Source organism: Onthophagus taurus, unplaced genomic scaffold, assembly GCF_036711975.1.
Source record: "Onthophagus taurus isolate NC unplaced genomic scaffold, IU_Otau_3.0 ScKx7SY_15, whole genome shotgun sequence".
NCBI lineage: Eukaryota > Metazoa > Arthropoda > Insecta > Coleoptera > Scarabaeidae > Onthophagus > Onthophagus taurus.
Window position 1 is genome coordinate 1,987,751 of NW_027248940.1, and position 19,265 is coordinate 2,007,015.

Here is a 19,265-nt window from a genome sequence, read left to right on the forward strand (position 1 = left end):
CGTTCGTTGGTCGACTTTCGTGCCAAGAATTCGCACGCACTCAATTTTATATAATAAAAGTCGCTTTTAATTGCTTAGGAAATAATAAAAAAAAATAAAACATGGTACATTTAGAGACCGGATTTATTAACAAATCGTTAATTATTATTATTAGCATTTAGATTCTGAGCGGGGGCATCGTTTTGATCGGTATCTGCCAGAATAATTTTTCCATCCTGACTTCCTCCATCAGCAACGACAAACGCTGATAACAAAATCACAGCGAAGAAATAGAAAATCTATAATAAAAAATAAAAAAAATTAAAAAAAATTAATTAATAAATTATGTAACTCACCGATTGAAACAGCTTCATGACGTTGTGGTTAATTAAAAATTGAAAATTAATAAAATAAGGCTACTTTTATAATGATGCAAGAAATCGTAGGAGAAATTAATATCTTTGTAACAAAGAGTCGTTAAAAAAATAATAATAATATTATTAATTGTTGGAATTGAATTAAAATGTTATTGTGTTGGGGATTCAATTAAATTGTAAAAGTTGATTTAAAAGCAATAATGAATATGTAATAATGAAAGGGCGTTGGTCGCTTTCAACCTTCACGGATGTTAAGTACTCGCCGCAATGATTTTTATAAATCTACAACCGGAACTCCTAACCGGAACGGTACTCCGGTAAATCACGTACTTTTTGTTGTGTTTGTTTTATTCGTTTTTTTCTTTCATAATTTATCGTCGTTGATTTCCTGTGTTAAAACCCAACCATGGATACAAAACGAATTTTATGTGATTTATTTTTACTCTGAATTTATTATATACAGGTGTCCCACCTAAGTTGCCTCGGTCCATAGCCGAATTATGATTGAGTTTTTCAAAAAATGTTCCAGATAAAAGTTGAATCGAATCATATTGTACATATTTTAAAATTAGTTTCAGTAATGGCGGACTTCCGCTTCTACCGGAAATGGATATCAACTTTGTTATTTTAAATGGAACAGATTGTATATTATTGCATTTTTGGATTCTTTGTGAAATTTCAATGGTACTTTGTTAAGGATATCTTAGGTCTAACTGGTATCGTTTTTGAATTATATGACGATTTTAGAAAAAAATGACATTTGCAGCTTCTTATAAATTTGGCAATATTGCCGAAAGTGTGAAAGCTAGAAAGATTTTGTTTTCTGTTTTGGATTAACAATAAAAGAACACACGTTTGCTAATAGAAAATTATGCATTTATATTACGGAATTCTTAAGTAGGGATCTGTAATTTTCGAACTTTTTAATCATGGATAACTTATTTTTTTTAAATGGAACAATATACCAATTTTTGCATAACTGGATGTAAAATTTAATTTCCTTTCAGTTTTATACAGGTATCATGGTGTCTATCTTCAAATTTTGAAGATATTCCCGATTTTTCAGTTTTTTACGATAGATATGTATTGCGAAGTAGGCTTAGGACTGGTAAAATGGAAGGTGGTTGACGCTTTGCAATACTATTAAAAATTGAAGTAGGCTTGGAAAACAAACTAGGTAAACTGTCATTACTGTTCCACGCATTAGAACTGTCATTAGTGTTCTACGCATTAGAACTGGTTTTCAAAGTATTATTTGTTAACATAATAATTAAAAATGTCACATACGCGGAAAGAATTAGTCGATATGGTTTTCGTTCTCGGCGAATGTAACAAGAACGCTTTGTTAGCGTCAAGACTTTACGCACAACAATATCTGGAAAGAAACTGGAAAGATTTACAAATACTGCATCCGTAAAAAGTACTAAGCGCAACCGTAATAATTGCACGTATTGTTAGCCGTGCAAGAAAATGCAAAATGTAGTGTGCGTGAAATAAGTAGGAGGACAAACATCAGTAAATCTTCGGTACACAGGATTTTAAGAAAACATAATTATCATCCGTATCAAATCCAGTTGCACCAGGAAATTACTGAAGACGATTTCGAAAGCAGGCTGTTATTCTGTCGTGGGCAATTGAAAGAACTAATCTTGATGCGAATTTTTTCGGATGAAGCTACCTTTCACAAAAATGGGTTTGTGAATCGTCACAATTGTCATTATTATAATACAACAAACCCCCATCGATTCCTTGCAACGCATAGCCAGTACAGATGGTCAGTGAACGTTGGGCAGGTGTCATTGGAACGCATATCATAGGCACTTTCTTTCATAATCAACGTTTGACGGGTAGGATTTATTTAGAATTTTTAGAAAATAGTTTGGGCGTTTTGTTGAAAAATATTCCACTAGCTATTCGTCAGTGGATGTGGTTCCAAAACGATGGTGCTCCACCGCACAATACGCCCAAGTACGTCGGTATTTGGATGTGTCCTTTCCGGACCGCTGTTAGATGGCCTCCGAGATCGCCAGATCTTACCACTTGCGATTTCTTTTTATGGGGTTTCATTAAAAGCAAGGTTTATGAGACATCACCAACTACTCCTGACGATATGCGTCAACGCATTGTAAGAGCTTTTCAAGAAATCACACCAGAAATTCTCAGAAATGTGCAAAACTCCTTACAAAAACGATTTCTATTATGTAGTGAACAAAACGGACAACATTTTGAACATTTGATGCAATAGTGTTTTTTTATTTGTGTTTTGTTTTCAGTGGTCTTGTTGTGTTTTGTTGGCCACTTTTTAAGCATGCCAGTAATATTTCTGCCAGTCCCAATCCTGGTAATATGCGAGGGGAAGGTGGCCGGCGCTGCGAAATAAGTATCTATCGTTAAAAACTGAAAAATCGGGAATATCTCCAAAACCGTTGAAGATAGACACCATGATAACTGTATAAAACTAAAAGGAAATTAAATTTTACATCCAGTTATGCAAAAATTGGTATATTGTTCCATTTAAAAAAAATAAGTTATCCATGATTAAAAAGTTCGAAAATTACAGATCCCTACTTAAGAACTCCGTAATATAAATGCATAATTTTCTATTAGCAAACGTGTGCTCTTTTATTGTTAATCCAAAACAGAAAACCAAATCTTTCTAGCTTTCACAGTTTCGGCAATATTGCCAAATTTATAAGATGCTACAAATGTCATTTTTTTCGAAAATCGTCACATAATTAAAAAACGATACCAGTTAGACCTAAGGTATCCTTAACAAAGTACCAATGAAATTTCACGAGGAATCCAAAAATGCAATAATATACAGGATGTTCTATTTAAAATAACAAAGTTGATATCCATTTCCGGTAGAAGCGGAAGTCTGCCATTACTGAAACTAATTTTAAAATATGTACAATATGATTCGATTCAACTTTTATTTGAAACATTTTTTGAAAAACTCAATCATAATTCGGCTATGAACCGAGGCAACTTAGGTGGGACACCCTGTATATATATACAGGGTGTCTCACATACACGGTCATTAGACGTTCTTGGGGTTCTAGCCAAACAAAAAATTTGAGAATGCAGACTTAAGTATTATCAATTACGTTCTCTTCATCTAAAATATTTTCAGATTTCTAGCACTTCCGGTTATACCGGAAGTCGCCACATACTCTATTTTTTTAAATGGAACACCTGTGTATTTTTACATATTTGGATTTGTCTGTTTTGAAGGTTTATAAATAACTTTACTTTTTGCAATTTGAACCAGCAATTCTCGAGTTATTCGAATTTTTCTAGAAAAATTTGGTCCAGCGGACATTTGTTTAAAAAATCATAGAACACTCAATTTTTGAGATATCAATTTAGGATTCAGAACATGCTTAAACAACATGATGGAGTATGTTTTGGTGCCGAGAACGGCTGTCTAGATCGTTTGGTCACTTTACTATGATAAGTTAACTTTTCGAAATTTGGAAGCACCATAACTTCATTTTTTTAAATGGCACCCCCCATATTTTATTACTTAGTCGTCTTCGGCGTCTCATTTTACATCTTTTATATTCCATATGTCCTATGCCTAACATTAATAGTTTGAGAAATAATTAGGGTTTTTTGAAAAATGCTCATATCATATGGATATTAACCTAGTGAGCCATGGAAAACAAATGTTTAATGACTTATTGACAAACGTCAAAGTCTAATTTAGGTTGTTTGATGCTTGTGAGTCTAAAACCAGTTAAAATGGATATTAATAACGTAAATAATGTTTATACAAATGAAGAAATCCATAATTTATTTTTGTGCATGAAAAGTGCGACAAAGTTCTTAGTAGAACTTGCAGAATGTTTAATGAAAATTATCCACATTTATCTCCGATGACAAAAGGTAAATTTAGAGGAATAGAAGCAAATTTTTTGCATTTTGGACGAATTAATCACGTGTTAAACTGACCAAAAAATGTAGTAAATAATGCAACGGAAGAGGTGAATACCTTGGCTTATTTCGAGCCCAGTCCCAACACCTCAATTCGAGCTGCCAAAGAAGATCTGGGAATCATACTATGAACTTTGTCGCGCTTTTCATGCATAGAAAATAAGTTAAGAATTTCTTGATTTGTGTACTTGATATTACTTTCGTTATTGTTATCGATTTTAACTCTTTTCAGTACTAATATTAAGGGACATAACAGATAATTATTTGCTCACATTCATCAAGTGACGTAAACAAGTGAGTCTTTGACAAGAACTCATTGAGAAGGCTTGTTTTTCATGGCACACTAGGCTAAATATCTATATGATATGTGTGCATTTTTCAAAAAACCCTAATTATCTCCCAAACTGTTAATATTAGGTGTGGGTCATATGGGATATAAAAGATGTAGAATGAGACACCGAAGACGACTAAAAAATAAAATATGGGGGGTGCCATTTAAAAAAATGAAGTTATGGTACTTCCAAATTTTGAAAAGTTAACGTGCCATAGTAAAGTGATCAAACGTTCTAGACCGCAGTTCTCGGCACCAAAACATACTCTATCATGTTGCTTAAGCATGTTCTCAATACTAAATTGATATCCCAAAAATTGAGTGTTTTCTGATTTTTTGAACAAATGTCTGCTGGAGCAGATTTTTCTAGAAAAATTCGAACAACTCGAGAACGACCGAATCACATTGCAAAAAGTAAAGTTATTTATAAACCTTGAAAACAGACAAATCCAAATATGTAAAAATATACAGGGTGTTCCATTAAAAAAAATAAAGTTGGTGGCGACTTCCGGTATAACCGGAAGTGCAAGAAATCTGAAAATATTTTAGACGAAGAGATCGTAATTGATAATACTTAAGTCTGAATTCTCAAATTTTTATTTTCGCCAGAACCCCAGAAACGACTAATGACCAGTCTCGCTGAGACACCCTGTATATATATACATATATATTTTATTTGAAAAAAAATTGAAAAAGCTTGATGGAATATGTAAAAATGGTAATAATTGATAGAAAATAGCTTCAGGTTACTTGACAATAACAAGAGAAGTTAATAACATTAAAATTGGCATAAGTACGAAGGCTTTCACGGCCGGTGTGAATTAAACTTAGATTAGAACTAAAACTAGAACTAACACTAGAAACTTTCTAGAAAAGGTTTGACGTTTCGGATGCCATGTTGCAACCTTCTTCAGAAACTGGTTCGAAGTGTGAAACTGGTCACTTGACGTGGTTTCGCTTGCATCTGTTCAATGAACAGATAACAGCACTAGTGCGTCTCTTAAGAAGGCTATACCAGACTATTTCTGGTTGTAGGTCTAGTATTAGTTTAATAAAAATATACAAAAATCTAGCGATGAATAGGAATTAAAATTAATGACGTACGGCTAATCCAGAAACTTACTAGTTCTAGTGTTAGTTTTAGTTTTATATCGTTAGAACTAACTCTAGACCTAGAACTAGAACCATTCGGGTTTAGCCGTCTCGAAAGACGTGAGGCTAAACCTGAAGAAAACTTTCAGGTATTAATATCAACTTTAATTTTATTGTTATATTCGTAATCGTTATAAAATAACCTTTAAAATAAGTCCAAACATGACGCACTTATCTCAAAAAACAAAAAAGTTAGAATAAAAAGCATTAAACCCGAAGTTAGCCACAATGAAGAGAGCAATTTAATTTTTAAATATTAATACCAACCTTAATTTTTAATTTTTTTTATTATTTTGTTTTTGTGACAAATTTTAAGACATTTTATAAAAATTAAGAATATATCAAAATGACATTGACATTTCAAACCGGAAGTTGCTTATATCTCGAGTAATATTAGAATTAAACGTATCATGTTTGTACTCATTTTAAAGGATTTTTCACGACGATTACAAATATGTCAAAATTGACGTTGACATTCCCAACCGGAAGTTGATCATAACTTCATTAATATTGAAGATAAATATGTCGTGTTTGTACTCGTTTTAAAGGTTTTTTAATGAAGATTACAAATATGTCAAAATTGAGGTTGACATTGTAAATCTGTAAATAACCTTTAAAATAAGTCCAAACATGACGCACTTATCTCAAAAAACAAAAAAGTTAGAATAAAAAGCATTAAACCCGAAGTTAGCCACAATGAAGATAGCAATTTAATTTTTAAATATTAATACCAACCTAAATTTTTGATTTTTTTTATTAAATTTTTTCAAGTAAAAGTTATGTGAAATTATGCTGTCTACCCAACTGAAGAAAAAAAAATGTATAGAATTAAAAAAATAGCGAAATTGGTACTCACATCCGGTATAACCGGAAGTACAAAGAGAATGATTTCATATCGTAATAATCCGTTTTAACGGCCTAATTATGCACTCCAAGTGGTTTTCTTATATCACTAATAATAAAAAAAATATGGGGGTGAGCCACTTCTGAGGGACACCGGTATATAGAATAAAGCGTCACCTTTTCAATGAATAAGCCCGGCTTTGAAAATCTTTTTTCGTTCTTGAGATAAAAACTTGTAAACACAACGATATATTTTCTCACTTTGATTTGATTTAAAAAATCGTATAAAATCAGACTTTTAATGAATTATTATGAAACTATTGCCAGTTATAAAGTAAACTGTGCTAACCGTTTTTAAAAATATTTCTTACTTCTTGAGATATTAAACTTTTTTCTCGTCGCTATCTTATATTTAAATTTCTTAATCAATCGTTTTCAAAAAGTCATAAAAAATCGATTTTTGAATCTATCATTACGCAATTTTCAGCAATGATAGAAGAAAGTGTTACTTTTTTAATAAAGAAAACCGTTTTTGAAAATCTTTTTTCGTTCTTGAGATAAAAATTTTTAAACACAACGATACATTTTCTCACTTTGTAGAGAATACAACGATTTTCGATTTGATTCAAAAAATCGTATAAAATTGGGCTTCTAATAAATCGTTATGAAAATATCGCCAGTTATAAAATGAAGTGTGATCATTTCAACGAAAAAGGCCGTTTTTAAAAATAGTTCTTACTTCTTGAGATATTAAACTTTTTGTCTCATCGCTGTCTTATATTTAAATTACTTAATCAACCATTTTTAAAAAAATCATAAAAAATCGAATTTTGAAGATATCATTATATAATTTTCAGTAGTTATAGAAGAAAGTGTTACCTTTTTAATGAAGAAAACCGTTTTTGAAAATCTTTTTTCGTTCTTGAGATAAAAATTATTAAACACAACGATACATTTTCCCATTTTGTAGGGAATAAAACGATTTTCGATTTGATTCAAAAAATCGTATAAAATCGGGCTTCTAATGAATCATTATGAAACTATCGCCAATTATAAAGTAAACTGTGATCTTTTCAACGAAACCGGCCGTTTTTAAAAATATTTTTTACTTCTTGAGATATTAAACTTTTTCTCTCATCGCGTTCTTATATTTAAATTACTTAATCCATCGTTTTCAAAAAATCATAAAAAATCGATTTTTGAAGCTATCATTATGCAATTTTCAGTAATTATAGAAGAATGTGTTACCTTTTTAATGAAGAAAACCGTTTTTGAAAATCTTTTTTCGTTCTTGAGATAAAAATTTTTAAACACAACTATACATTTTCCCACTTTGTAGAAAACACAACGATTTTCGATTTGATTCAAAAAATTTTATAAAATCGGGGTTCTAATGAATCGTTATGAAAATATCGCCAGTTATAAAGTAAACTGTGACCTTTTCAACGAAAAAGGCCGTTTTCAAAAATAGTTCTTACTTTTTGAGATATTAAACTTTTTGTCTCATCGCTATTTTATATTTAAATTACTTAAACAATCGTTTTCAAAAAATCATAAAAAATCGATTTTTGAAGCTATCATTACACAATTTTCAGTAATTATAAAAGAAAGTGTTACCTTTTTAATGAAGAAAACCGTTTTTGAAAATCTTTTTCCGTTCTTGAGATAAAGATTTTTAAACACAACGATACATTTTCCCGCTTTGTAGAAAACACAACGATTTTCGATTTGATTCAAAAAATTTTATAAAATCGGGGTTCTAATGAATCGTTATGAAAATATCGCCAGTTATAAAGTAAACTGTGACCTTTTCAACGAAAAAGGCCGTTTTCAAAAATAGTTCTTACTTTTTGAGATATTAAACTTTTTGTCTCATCGCTATTTTATATTTAAATTACTTAAACAATCGTTTTCAAAAAATCATAAAAAATCGATTTTTGAAGCTATCATTACACAATTTTCAGTAATTATAGAAGAAAGTGTTACCTTTTTAATGAAGAAAACCGTTTTTGAAAATCTTTTTCCGTTCTTGAGATAAAGATTTTTAAACACAACGATACATTTTCCCACTTTGTAGAAAACACAACGATTTTCGATTTGATTCAAAAAATTTTATAAAATCGGTGTTCTAATGAATCGTTATGAAAATATCGCCAGTTATAAATTAAACTGTGATATTTTCAACGAAAATAGCCGTTTTTAAAAATATTTCTTACTTCTTGAGATATTAAACTTTTTCTCTCATCGCTTTCTTACCTTTAAATTACACAATCAATCGTTTTCAAAAAATCATAAAAAATCGATTTTTGAAGCTATCATTACACAATTTTCAGTAATTATAGAAGAAAGTGTTATCTTTTTAATGAAGCAAACCGTTTTTGAAAATCTTTTTCCGTTCTTGAAATAAAGATTTTCAAACACAACGATACATTTTCCCACTTTGTAGAAAATACAACGATTTTCGATTTGATTCAAAAAATCGTATAAAATCATACTTCTAGTGAATCGTTATGAAACTATCGCCAGTCATAAAATAAACTGTGATCTTTTTAACGAAAATGGCCATTTTCAAAAATATTTCATACTTCTTGAGATATTAAACTTTTTGTCTCATCGCTATCTTACATTTAAATTACTTAATCAATCATTTTCAAAAATCATATAAAATCGATTTTTGAATATATTATTATGCAATTTTCAGTTATTATAGAAGAAAGTGTTACCTTTTTAATGAAGAAAACCGTTTTTAAAAATCTGTTTTCGTTCTTGAGATAAAAATTTTTAAACACAACGACACATTTTCCCACTTTGTAGGAAATACAACAATTTTCGATTTGATTTAAAAAATCGTATAAAATCGGGTTTCTAATGAATCGTTATAAAACTATCGCCAATTATAAAGTAAACTGTGACCTTTTCAACGAAAAAGGCCGTTTTCAAAAATATTTCTTACTTTTTGAGATATTAAACTTTTTGTCTCATCGCTATCTTACATTTAAATTACTTAATCAATCCTTTTCAAAAAATCATAATAAAACGATTTTTGAAGATATCATTACGCAATTTTCAGGATTTATAGAAGAAAGTGTTACCTTTTTAATGAAGCAAACCATTTTTGAAAACATGTTTTACTTTTCGAGATATTAATTTTTTTCTTGAATCGTTTTGAAAAATTCATAAAGAAATCGATTTTTAAATACATAATTGTTTTTATTTTCCAGAATTAAATTTCGAATACCAAAGAAGAAAGTAACTTCAAGATCTCGTATACATACAATGTAGAGAGAAAATGACGTCCACAATTTTCAATGTGGGCAAGTTACAAAACACTCTGGGTGAAAGTTTTCATACGATTACAATTTTTTTTCTTTTCAATTAGTATATACAGGAAAAGAAGTTTCAAAAAACAACATTTAGTCCTCGCTATAAATAAACCTTGTTCGTTATGTAACAAAGAAAACAGATCAATTAAGTCCAAATGAGTGAGTTCGTTTGCAAGGAATAAAATAACTTATTGTTGAACTCATAAATAATACATTGTGAACAAGAATTCATTGACGACGGTGACCTTGCTTTGCCTAAAGGTTTTGTGACTAATAATATTGTTTGAAATCTTTGTTATTAAAGTTTATTTTGGACCCAAATTCCAAAATGAATAATCAAAATAATCTCAAAGTATAAATTTCGTAATAAATTAGAGTGCAATTTATGTGGTTCTAATGCACAACTTTCACTTTATGAGTCAGGGCTCAATGATATTTTACAACAATAAAAGAGGTTAAGCATCAAATTGAAATAAATTCTCAACATGTTGAAAAAATAACAGTTACTTGATTATTCCTAACAGTTTCTCGTGGTCTTTTTAGGTGCATAATTGCATACACCGTTTTTATTCTATTTTTAATCGATTTAACAGTACTCAAGCAGCAGCAGAAGATATCTTATTATGTTGTAATTCGAGATATACTCGTTGTTTTTCAAAGAGATAATATACGAATGCCACACCTTGTTTTTTCCGGTTCACTCAACCATAACTTTTTTAAACCCGGTTAGATTCGAAAGAAAAACGATCTTGTTACAATTATTATTAACGTTCAAGTCAACATTTTCAAGGTGACATCTAAGATTACAAATATCCCATTTAAATATTCGCATTGAAAAATCGCTTAGATCTTGAGGTGCAACACTTTTTCCGGGGTTTTTTCGGTTTCGTCTTTGAGTTCGTGATGGAAGATGAAATCGTGAAAGATCAAGTGAATGTGAGAGCAGCTTTTGGCATTTAGATTTCCTTTTAAGAATTAACCACGATCGGCTAACTTAATGCTTAATATCTCAAGATCTAAATGTGCTTTTTCGATATGGATTTCGCCGATAAAAAGTACGATCTTTTCTTTATTTTGGGTGAAATATCCGAAAAAGTTTTTAAAATAATCGATTTTTTACGGATTTTTTAATTAATGAGGGAAAATAAAAAATTTCAATAAAATTAGGTCAAGTTAAACATTCTTTTTCTCAAAAACTAACCAAGATTTTCAAAAACTGCTTTTGCCATTAAAAAGATCTCACTTTCCTTTATAAGTGGTGATAGTTTCATGAAGTTTCAAAAAGAAATCGATTTTTTACCGATTTTAAAACATTACAAAGTTAATAAAAATTGATATAAACTCAAAAATTAATATCTCAAGAACTAAATCAGCTTTCTTAATGCGGTTTTCGGCATTAAAAAGTATATTCCTTTCTTTATTAGTTGTAAAATATCCAAAAAGATTTTCAAATTAATAGACATTTCACGATTTTTTTAATTAATTAAGGATAACTAAAAATTTCAATCAAATTGGTTCAAATTAAAAATTATTTTTCTCAAAAACTAATCAAGATTTTCAAAAACTGTTTTTGCCATTAAAAAGATCACACTTTCCTTTATAAGTGGTGATAATTTCATGGAATCACAACAAGAAATCGATTTTTCACCGATTTTTGAAAATTACAAAGTTAATAAAAATTGATATAAATTCAAGACTTAATATCTTAAGAACTAAATAAGCTTTGTTAATGCGGTTTTCTCCATTAAAAAGTATATTTCTTTCTTTATTAATGGTAAAATATCCAAAAAGATTTTCGAATTAATCGACATTTCACGATTTTTTTAATTAATTAAGGATAACTAAAAATTTCAATCAAATTGGGTCAAATTAAAAATTATTTTTCTCAAAAACTAATCAAGATTTTCAAAAACTGTTTTTGCCATTAAAAAGATCACACTTTCCTTTATAAGTGGTGATAATTTCATGGAATAACAACAAGAAATCGATTTTTCACCGATTTTTAAAAATTACAAAGTTAATAAAAATTGATATAAATTCAAGACTTAATATCTTAAGAACTAAATAAGCTTTGTTAATGCGGTTTTCTCCATTAAAAAGTATATTTCTTTCTTTATTAATGGTAAAATATCCAAAAAGATTTTCGAATTAATCGACATTTCACGATTTTTTTAATTAATTAAGGATAACTAAAAATTTCAATCAAATTGGGTCAAATTAAAAATTATTTTTCTCAAAAACTAATCAAGATTTTCAAAAACTGTTTTTGCCATTAAAAAGATCACACTTTCCTTTATAAGTGGTGATAATTTCATGGAATAACAACAAGAAATCGATTTTTCACCGATTTTTAAAAATTACAAAGTTAATAAAAATTGATATAAATTCAAGACTTAATATCTTAAGAACTAAATAAGCTTTGTTAATGCGGTTTTCTCCATTAAAAAGTATATTTCTTTCTTTATTAATGGTAAAATATCCAAAAAGATTTTCGAATTAATCGACATTTCACGATTTTTTTAATTAATTAAGGATAACTAAAAATTTCAATCAAATTGGGTCAAATTAAAAATTATTTTTCTCAAAAACTAATCAAGATTTTCAAAAACTGTTTTTGCCATTAAAAAGATCACACTTTCCTTTATAAGTGGTGATAATTTCATGGAATAACAACAAGAAATCGATTTTTCACCGATTTTTAAAAATTACAAAGTTAATAAAAATTGATATAAATTCAAGACTTAATATCTTAAGAACTAAATAAGCTTTGTTAATGCGGTTTTCTCCATTAAAAAGTATATTTCTTTCTTTATTAATGGTAAAATATCCAAAAAGATTTTCGAATTAATCGACATTTCACGATTTTTTTAATTAATTAAGGATAACTAAAAATTTCAATCAAATTGGGTCAAATTAAAAATTATTTTTCTCAAAAACTAATCAAGATTTTCAAAAACTGTTTTTGCCATTAAAAAGATCACACTTTCCTTTATAAGTGGTGATAATTTCATGGAATAACAACAAGAAATCGATTTTTCACCGATTTTTAAAAATTACAAAGATAATAAAAATTGATATAAACTCAAAAATTAATATCTCAAGGACCAAATAAGCTTTTCTAATGCGGTTTTCGCCATTAAAAAGTATATTTCTTTCTTTATTAATGGTAAAATATCCAAAAAGATTTTCGAATTAATCGACATTTCACGAATTTTTTAATTAATAGGGATAACTAAAAGTTTCAATAAAATTGTGGCAAGTTAAAATTTTTTTTCTCAAAAACTAATCGAAATTTTCAAAAACTGTTTTTGCCATTAAAAAGATCTCACTTTCCTTTATAAGTGGTGATAGTTTCATGAAGTTTCAAAAAGAAATCGATTTTTTACCGATTTTAAAACATTACAAAGTTAATAAAAATTGATATAAACTCAAAAATTAATATCTCAAGAACTAAATCAGCTTTCTTAATGCGGTTTTCGGCATTAAAAAGTATATTCCTTTCTTTATTAGTTGTAAAATATCCAAAAAGATTTTCAAATTAATAGACATTTCACGATTTTTTTAATTAATTAAGGATAACTAAAAATTTCAATCAAATTGGTTCAAATTAAAAATTATTTTTCTCAAAAACTAAACAAGATTTTCAAAAACTGTTTTTGCCATTAAAAAGATCACACTTTCCTTTATATGTGGTGATAATTTCATGGAATCACAACAAGAAATCGATTTTTCACCGATTTTTAAAAATTACAAAGTTAATAAAAATTGATATAAACTTAAAAATTAATATCTCAAGAACTAAATAAGCTTTTTTAATGTGGTTTTCGGCATTAAAAAGTATATTCTTTTCTTTATTAGTGGTAAAGTATACCAAAATATTTTCGAATAAATCGAATTTTCACGAATTTATTAATTAATGAGGTATAACTAAAAATTTCAATCAAATTGGGTCAAGTTAAAAATTGTTTTTCTCAAAAACTAATCGAGATTTTCAAAAACTGTTTTTGTCATTAAAAAGATCACACTTTTCTTTATAAGTGGTGATAGTTTCAAGGAGTTTCAAAAAGAATTCGATTTTTCACCGATTTTTAAAAATTACAAAGTTAATAAAAATTGAAATTAACTCAAAAATTAATATTTCAAGAACTAAATAAGCTGTTTTAATACGGTTTTCGGCATTAAAAAGTATATTCCTTTCTTTATTAGTGGTAAAATATCCAAAAAGATTTTCGAATTAATCGACTTTTCACGAGTTTTTTAATTAATGAGGGATAACTAAAAATTTCAATCAAATTGGGTCAAGTTAAAAATTGTTTTTCTCAAAAACTAATCGAGATTTTCAAAAACTGTTTTTGTCATTAAAAAGATCACACTTTTCTTTATAAGTGGTGATAGTTTCAAGGAGTTTCAAAAAGAATTCGATTTTTCACCGATTTTTAAAAATTACAAAGTTAATAAAAATTGAAATTAGCTCAAAAATTAATATCTCAAGAACTAAATAAGCTTTTTTAATGTGGTTTTCTCCATTAAAAAGTATATTCTTTTATTTATTAGTGGTAAAGTATACAAAAATATTTTCGAATTAATCGAATTTTCACGAATTTATTAATTAATGAGGGATAACTAAAAATTTCAATCAAGTTGGGTCAAGTTAAAAATTGTTTTTCTCAAAAACTAATCGAGATTTTCAAAAACTGTTTTTGTCATTAAAAAGATCACACTTTTCTTTATAAGTGGTGATAGTTTCAAGGAGTTTCAAAAAGAATTCGATTTTTCACCGATTTTTAAAAATTACAAAGTTAATAAAAATTGAAATTAACTCAAAAATTAATATCTCAAGAACTAAATAAGCTTTTTTAATACGGTTTTCGCCATTAAAAAGTATATTCCTTTCTTTATCAGTGGTAACATATCTAAAAATATTTTCGAATTAATCGATTTTCCGCGAATTTTTTAATTAATGAGAGATAACTAAAAATTTCAATAAAATTGGGTCAAGTAAAAAATTTGTTTCTCAAAAACTAATCGAAATTTTCAAAAACTGTTTTTGCCATTAAAAAGATCTCACTTTCCTTTATAAGTGGTGATAGTTTCATGAAGTTTCAAAACGAAATCGATTTTTTACCGATTTTAAAACATTACAAAGTTAATAAAAATTGATATAAACTCAAAAATTAATATCTCAAGAACTAAATCAGCTTTCTTAATGCGGTTTTCGGCATTAAGAAGTATATTCCTTTCTTTATTAGTTGTAATATATCCAAAAAGATTTTCAAATTAATAGACATTTCACGATTTTTTTAATTAATTAAGGATAACTAAAAATTTCAATCAAATTGGTTCAAATTAAAAATTATTTTTCTCAAAAAATAATCAATATTTTCAAAAACTGTTTTTGCCATTAAAAAGATCACACTTTCCTTTATAAGTGGTGATAATTTCATGGAATCACAACAAGAAATCGATTTTTCACCGATTTTTAAAAATTACAAAGTTAATAAAAATTGATATAAACTCAAGACTTAATATCTTAAGAACTAAATAAGCTTTTTTAATGCGGTTTTCTCCATTAAAAAGTATATTTCTTTCTTTATTAGTGGTAAAATATCCAAAAAGATTTTCGAATTAATCGACTTTTCACGATTTTTTTAATTAATTAAGGATAACTAAAAATTTCAATCAAATTGGGTCAAATTAAAAATTATTTTTCTCAAAAACTAATCAAGATTTTCAAAAACTGTTTTTGCCATTAAAAAGATCACACTTTCCTTTATAAGTAGTGATAATTTCATGAAATAACAACAAGAAATCGATTTTTCACCGATTTTTTAAAATTACAAAGTTAATAAAAATTGATATAAATTCAAGACTTAATATCTTAAGAACTAAATAAGCTTTTTTAATGCGGTTTTCTCCATTAAAAAGTATATTTCTTTCTTTATTAATGGTAAAATATCCAAAAAGATTTTCGAATTAATCGACTTTTCACGATTTTTTTAATTAATTAAGGATAACTAAAAATTTCAATCAAATTGGTTCAAATTAAAAATTATTTTTCTCAAAAACTAATCAAGATTTTCAAAAACTGTTTTTGCCATTAAAAAGATCACACTTTCCTTTATAAGTGATGATAATTTCATGGAATCACAACAAGAAATCGATTTTTCACCGATTTTTAAAAATAACAATGTTAATAAAAATTCATATAAACTCAAGACTTAATATCTTAAGAACTAAATAAGCTTTTTTAATGCGGTTTTCGCCATTAAAAAGTATATTTCACTCTTTATTAGTGGAAAAATATCCAAAAAGATTTTCGAATTAATCGACTTTTCACGATTTTTTTAATTAATGAGGGATAACTAAAAATTTCAATAAAATTGTGTCAAGTTACAATTTTTTTTCTCAAGAACTAATCGAGATTTTCAAAAAGTGTTTTCGCCATTAAAAAGATCGCACTTTCCTTTATAAGTGGTGATAGTTTCATGGAATTTCAAAAAGAAATCGATTTTTCACCGATTTTTAAAAATTACAAAGTTAATAAGAATTGATATAAACTCAAAAATTAATATCTCAAGAACTAAATAAGCTTTTTTAATGCGATTTTCGGCATTAAAAAGTATATTCCCTTTTTTATTACTGGTAAAATATCCAAAAAGATTTTCCAATTAATCGAATTTTCACGAATTTTTTAATTAATGAGGTATAATTAAAAATATCAAAAAAAAATGGGTCAAGTTAAAAATTTCTTTTCTCAAAAACTAATCGAGATTTCCAAAAAGTGTTTTCGCCATTAAAAAGATCGCACTTTCCTTTATAAGTGTTGATAGTTTCATGAAGTTTCAAAAAGAAATCGATTTTTTACCGATTTTTAAAAATTACAAAGTTAATAAAAATTGATATAAACCCAAAAATTAATATCTCAAGAACTAAATAAGCTTTTTTAATACGGTTTTCGGCATTAAAAAGTATATTCCTTTCTTTATTAGTGATAAAATATCCACAAAGATTTTCGAATTAATCGACTTATCACAAATTTTTTAATTAATTAACTAAAAATTTCAATAAAATTGGGTCAAGTTAAAAATTGTTTTTCTCAAAAACTAATTAAAATTTTCAAAAACTGTTTTCGCCATTAAAAAGGTAACCCTTTGCTTTATAAGTGGTAATAGTTACATGAAGTTTCAAAAAGAAATCGATTTTTCACTGATTTTTAAAAGTTACAAAGTTAATAAAAATTGATATAAATTCAAAGATTAATATGTCAAAACTAAATCAGCTTTCTTAATGCGGTTTTCGGCAATAAAAAGTATATTCCTTTCTTTATTAGTAGTAAAATATCAAAAAAGATTTTCGAATTAATCGCCTTTTCACGAATTGTTTAATTAATGAGGGATAACTAAAAATTTCAATAAAATTGGGTCAAGGTAAAAATTATTTTTCTCAAAAACTAATTCAAATTTTCAAAAACTGTTTTCGCCATTAAAAAGGTCACCCTTTGCTTTATAAGTGGTGATAGTTACATGAAGTTTCAAAAAGAAATCGATTTTTCCTTTCGCCATTAGAAAGTATATTTCTTTCTTTATTAGTGGTAAAATATCCAAAAAGATTTTCGAATTAATCGACTTATCACAAATTTTTTAATTAATTAACTAAAAATTTCAATAAAATTGGGTCAAGTTAAAAATTATTTTTTTCAATAACTAATCGAGATTTTCAAAAACTGTTTTTGCCATTAAAAAGATCGCACTTTCCTTTATAAGTGGTGATAATTTCATGGAATTACAAAAAGAAATCTATTTTTCACCGATTTTTAAAAATTACAAAGTTAATAAAAATTGATATAAACCCAAAAATTAATATCTCAAAAACTAAATAAGCTTTTTTAATGCGGTTTTCGCCATTAAAAAGTATATTTCTTGCTTTATTAGTGGTAAAATATCCAAAAAGATTTTCGAATTAATCAACTTTTCACGATTTCTTTAATTAATGAGGGATAGCTAAATATTTCAATAAAATTATGTCAAGTTAAATATTATTTTTCTCAAAATCTAATCGAGATTTTCAAAAACTGTTTTCGGCATTAAAAAGATCACACGTTCCTTTATAAGTGGTGTTGGTTTCATGAAGTTTCAAAAAGAAATCGATTTTTCACCGATTTTTAAAAATTATAAAGTAATATAAATTGATATAAACTCAAAAATTAATAACTCAAGAACTAAATCAGCTTTCTTAAATAGCTTTTCGTCATTAAAAAGTATAATCCTTTCTTTATTAGTGGTAAAATATCCAAAAAGATTTTTGAATTAATCGACTTTTCACGAATTTTTTAATTAATGAGGGATAACCAAAAATATCAAAAAAAATGGGTCATGTTAAAATTTTTTTTTCTCAAAAACTACTCGAGATTTTCAAAAACTATGTTCGCCATTAAAAAGATCATACTTTCCTTTATAAGTGGTGTTGGTTTCATGAAGTTTCAAAAAGAAATCGATTTTTCACCGATTTTTAAAAATTGTAAAGTAATATAAATTGATATAAACTCAAGACTTAATATCTTAAGAAGTAAATAAGCTTTTTTAATACGGTTTTCGCCATTAGAAAGTATATTTCTTTATTAGTGGTAAAATATCCAAAAAGATTTTCGAATTAATCGACTTTTCACGATTTTTTTAATTAATTAAGGATTACTAAAAATTTCAATCAAATTGGTTCAAATTAAAAATTATTTTTCTCAAAAACAAATTAAGATTTTCAAAAACTGTTTTTGCCATTAAAAAGATCACACTTTCCTTTATAAGTGGTGATAATTTCATGGAATCACAACAAGAATTCGATTTTTCACCGATTTTTATAAATTACAAAGTTAATAAAAATTGATATAAACTTAAAAATTAATATCTCAAGAACTAAATAAGCTTTTTTAATGTGGTTTTCGCCATTAAAAAGTATATTTCATTCTTTATTAGTGGAAAAATATCCAAAAAGATTTTCGAATTAATCGACTTTTCACGATTTTTTTAATTAATGAGGGATAACTAAAAATTTCAATCAAATTGGGTCAAGTTAAAAATTGTTTTTCTCAAAAACTAATCGAGATTTTCAAAAAGTGTTTTCGCCATTAAAAAGATCGCACTTTCCTTTATAAGTGGTGATAGTTTCAAGGAGTTTCAAAAAGAATTCGATTTTTCACCGATTTTTAAAAATTACAAAGTTAATAAAAATTGAAATTAACTCAAAAATTAATATCTCAAGAACTAAATAAGCTTTTTTAATGTGGTTTTCGGCATTAAAAAGTATATTCTTTTCTTTATTAGTGGTAAA

The 19,265-nt window shown here is 27.1% G+C and overlaps 1 protein-coding gene and 1 long non-coding RNA gene across 2 annotated transcripts in view; one reads left to right on the plus strand and one right to left on the minus strand.

Annotated features, from left to right (window-relative positions):
• LOC111416482 (uncharacterized) overlaps positions 1 to 19,265 on the plus strand; it is a 54,767-nt gene that overhangs the window by 33,121 nt on the left and 2,381 nt on the right. The gene's annotated exons all lie outside the window — the stretch shown is intronic.
• LOC139432402 (uncharacterized) lies at positions 106 to 1,084 on the minus strand. The gene is made up of 2 exons (XR_011642210.1): positions 336 to 1,084; positions 106 to 278 (listed from the first exon to the last, which is right to left on the minus strand). It is a non-coding gene; the product is annotated as an uncharacterized lncRNA (long non-coding RNA).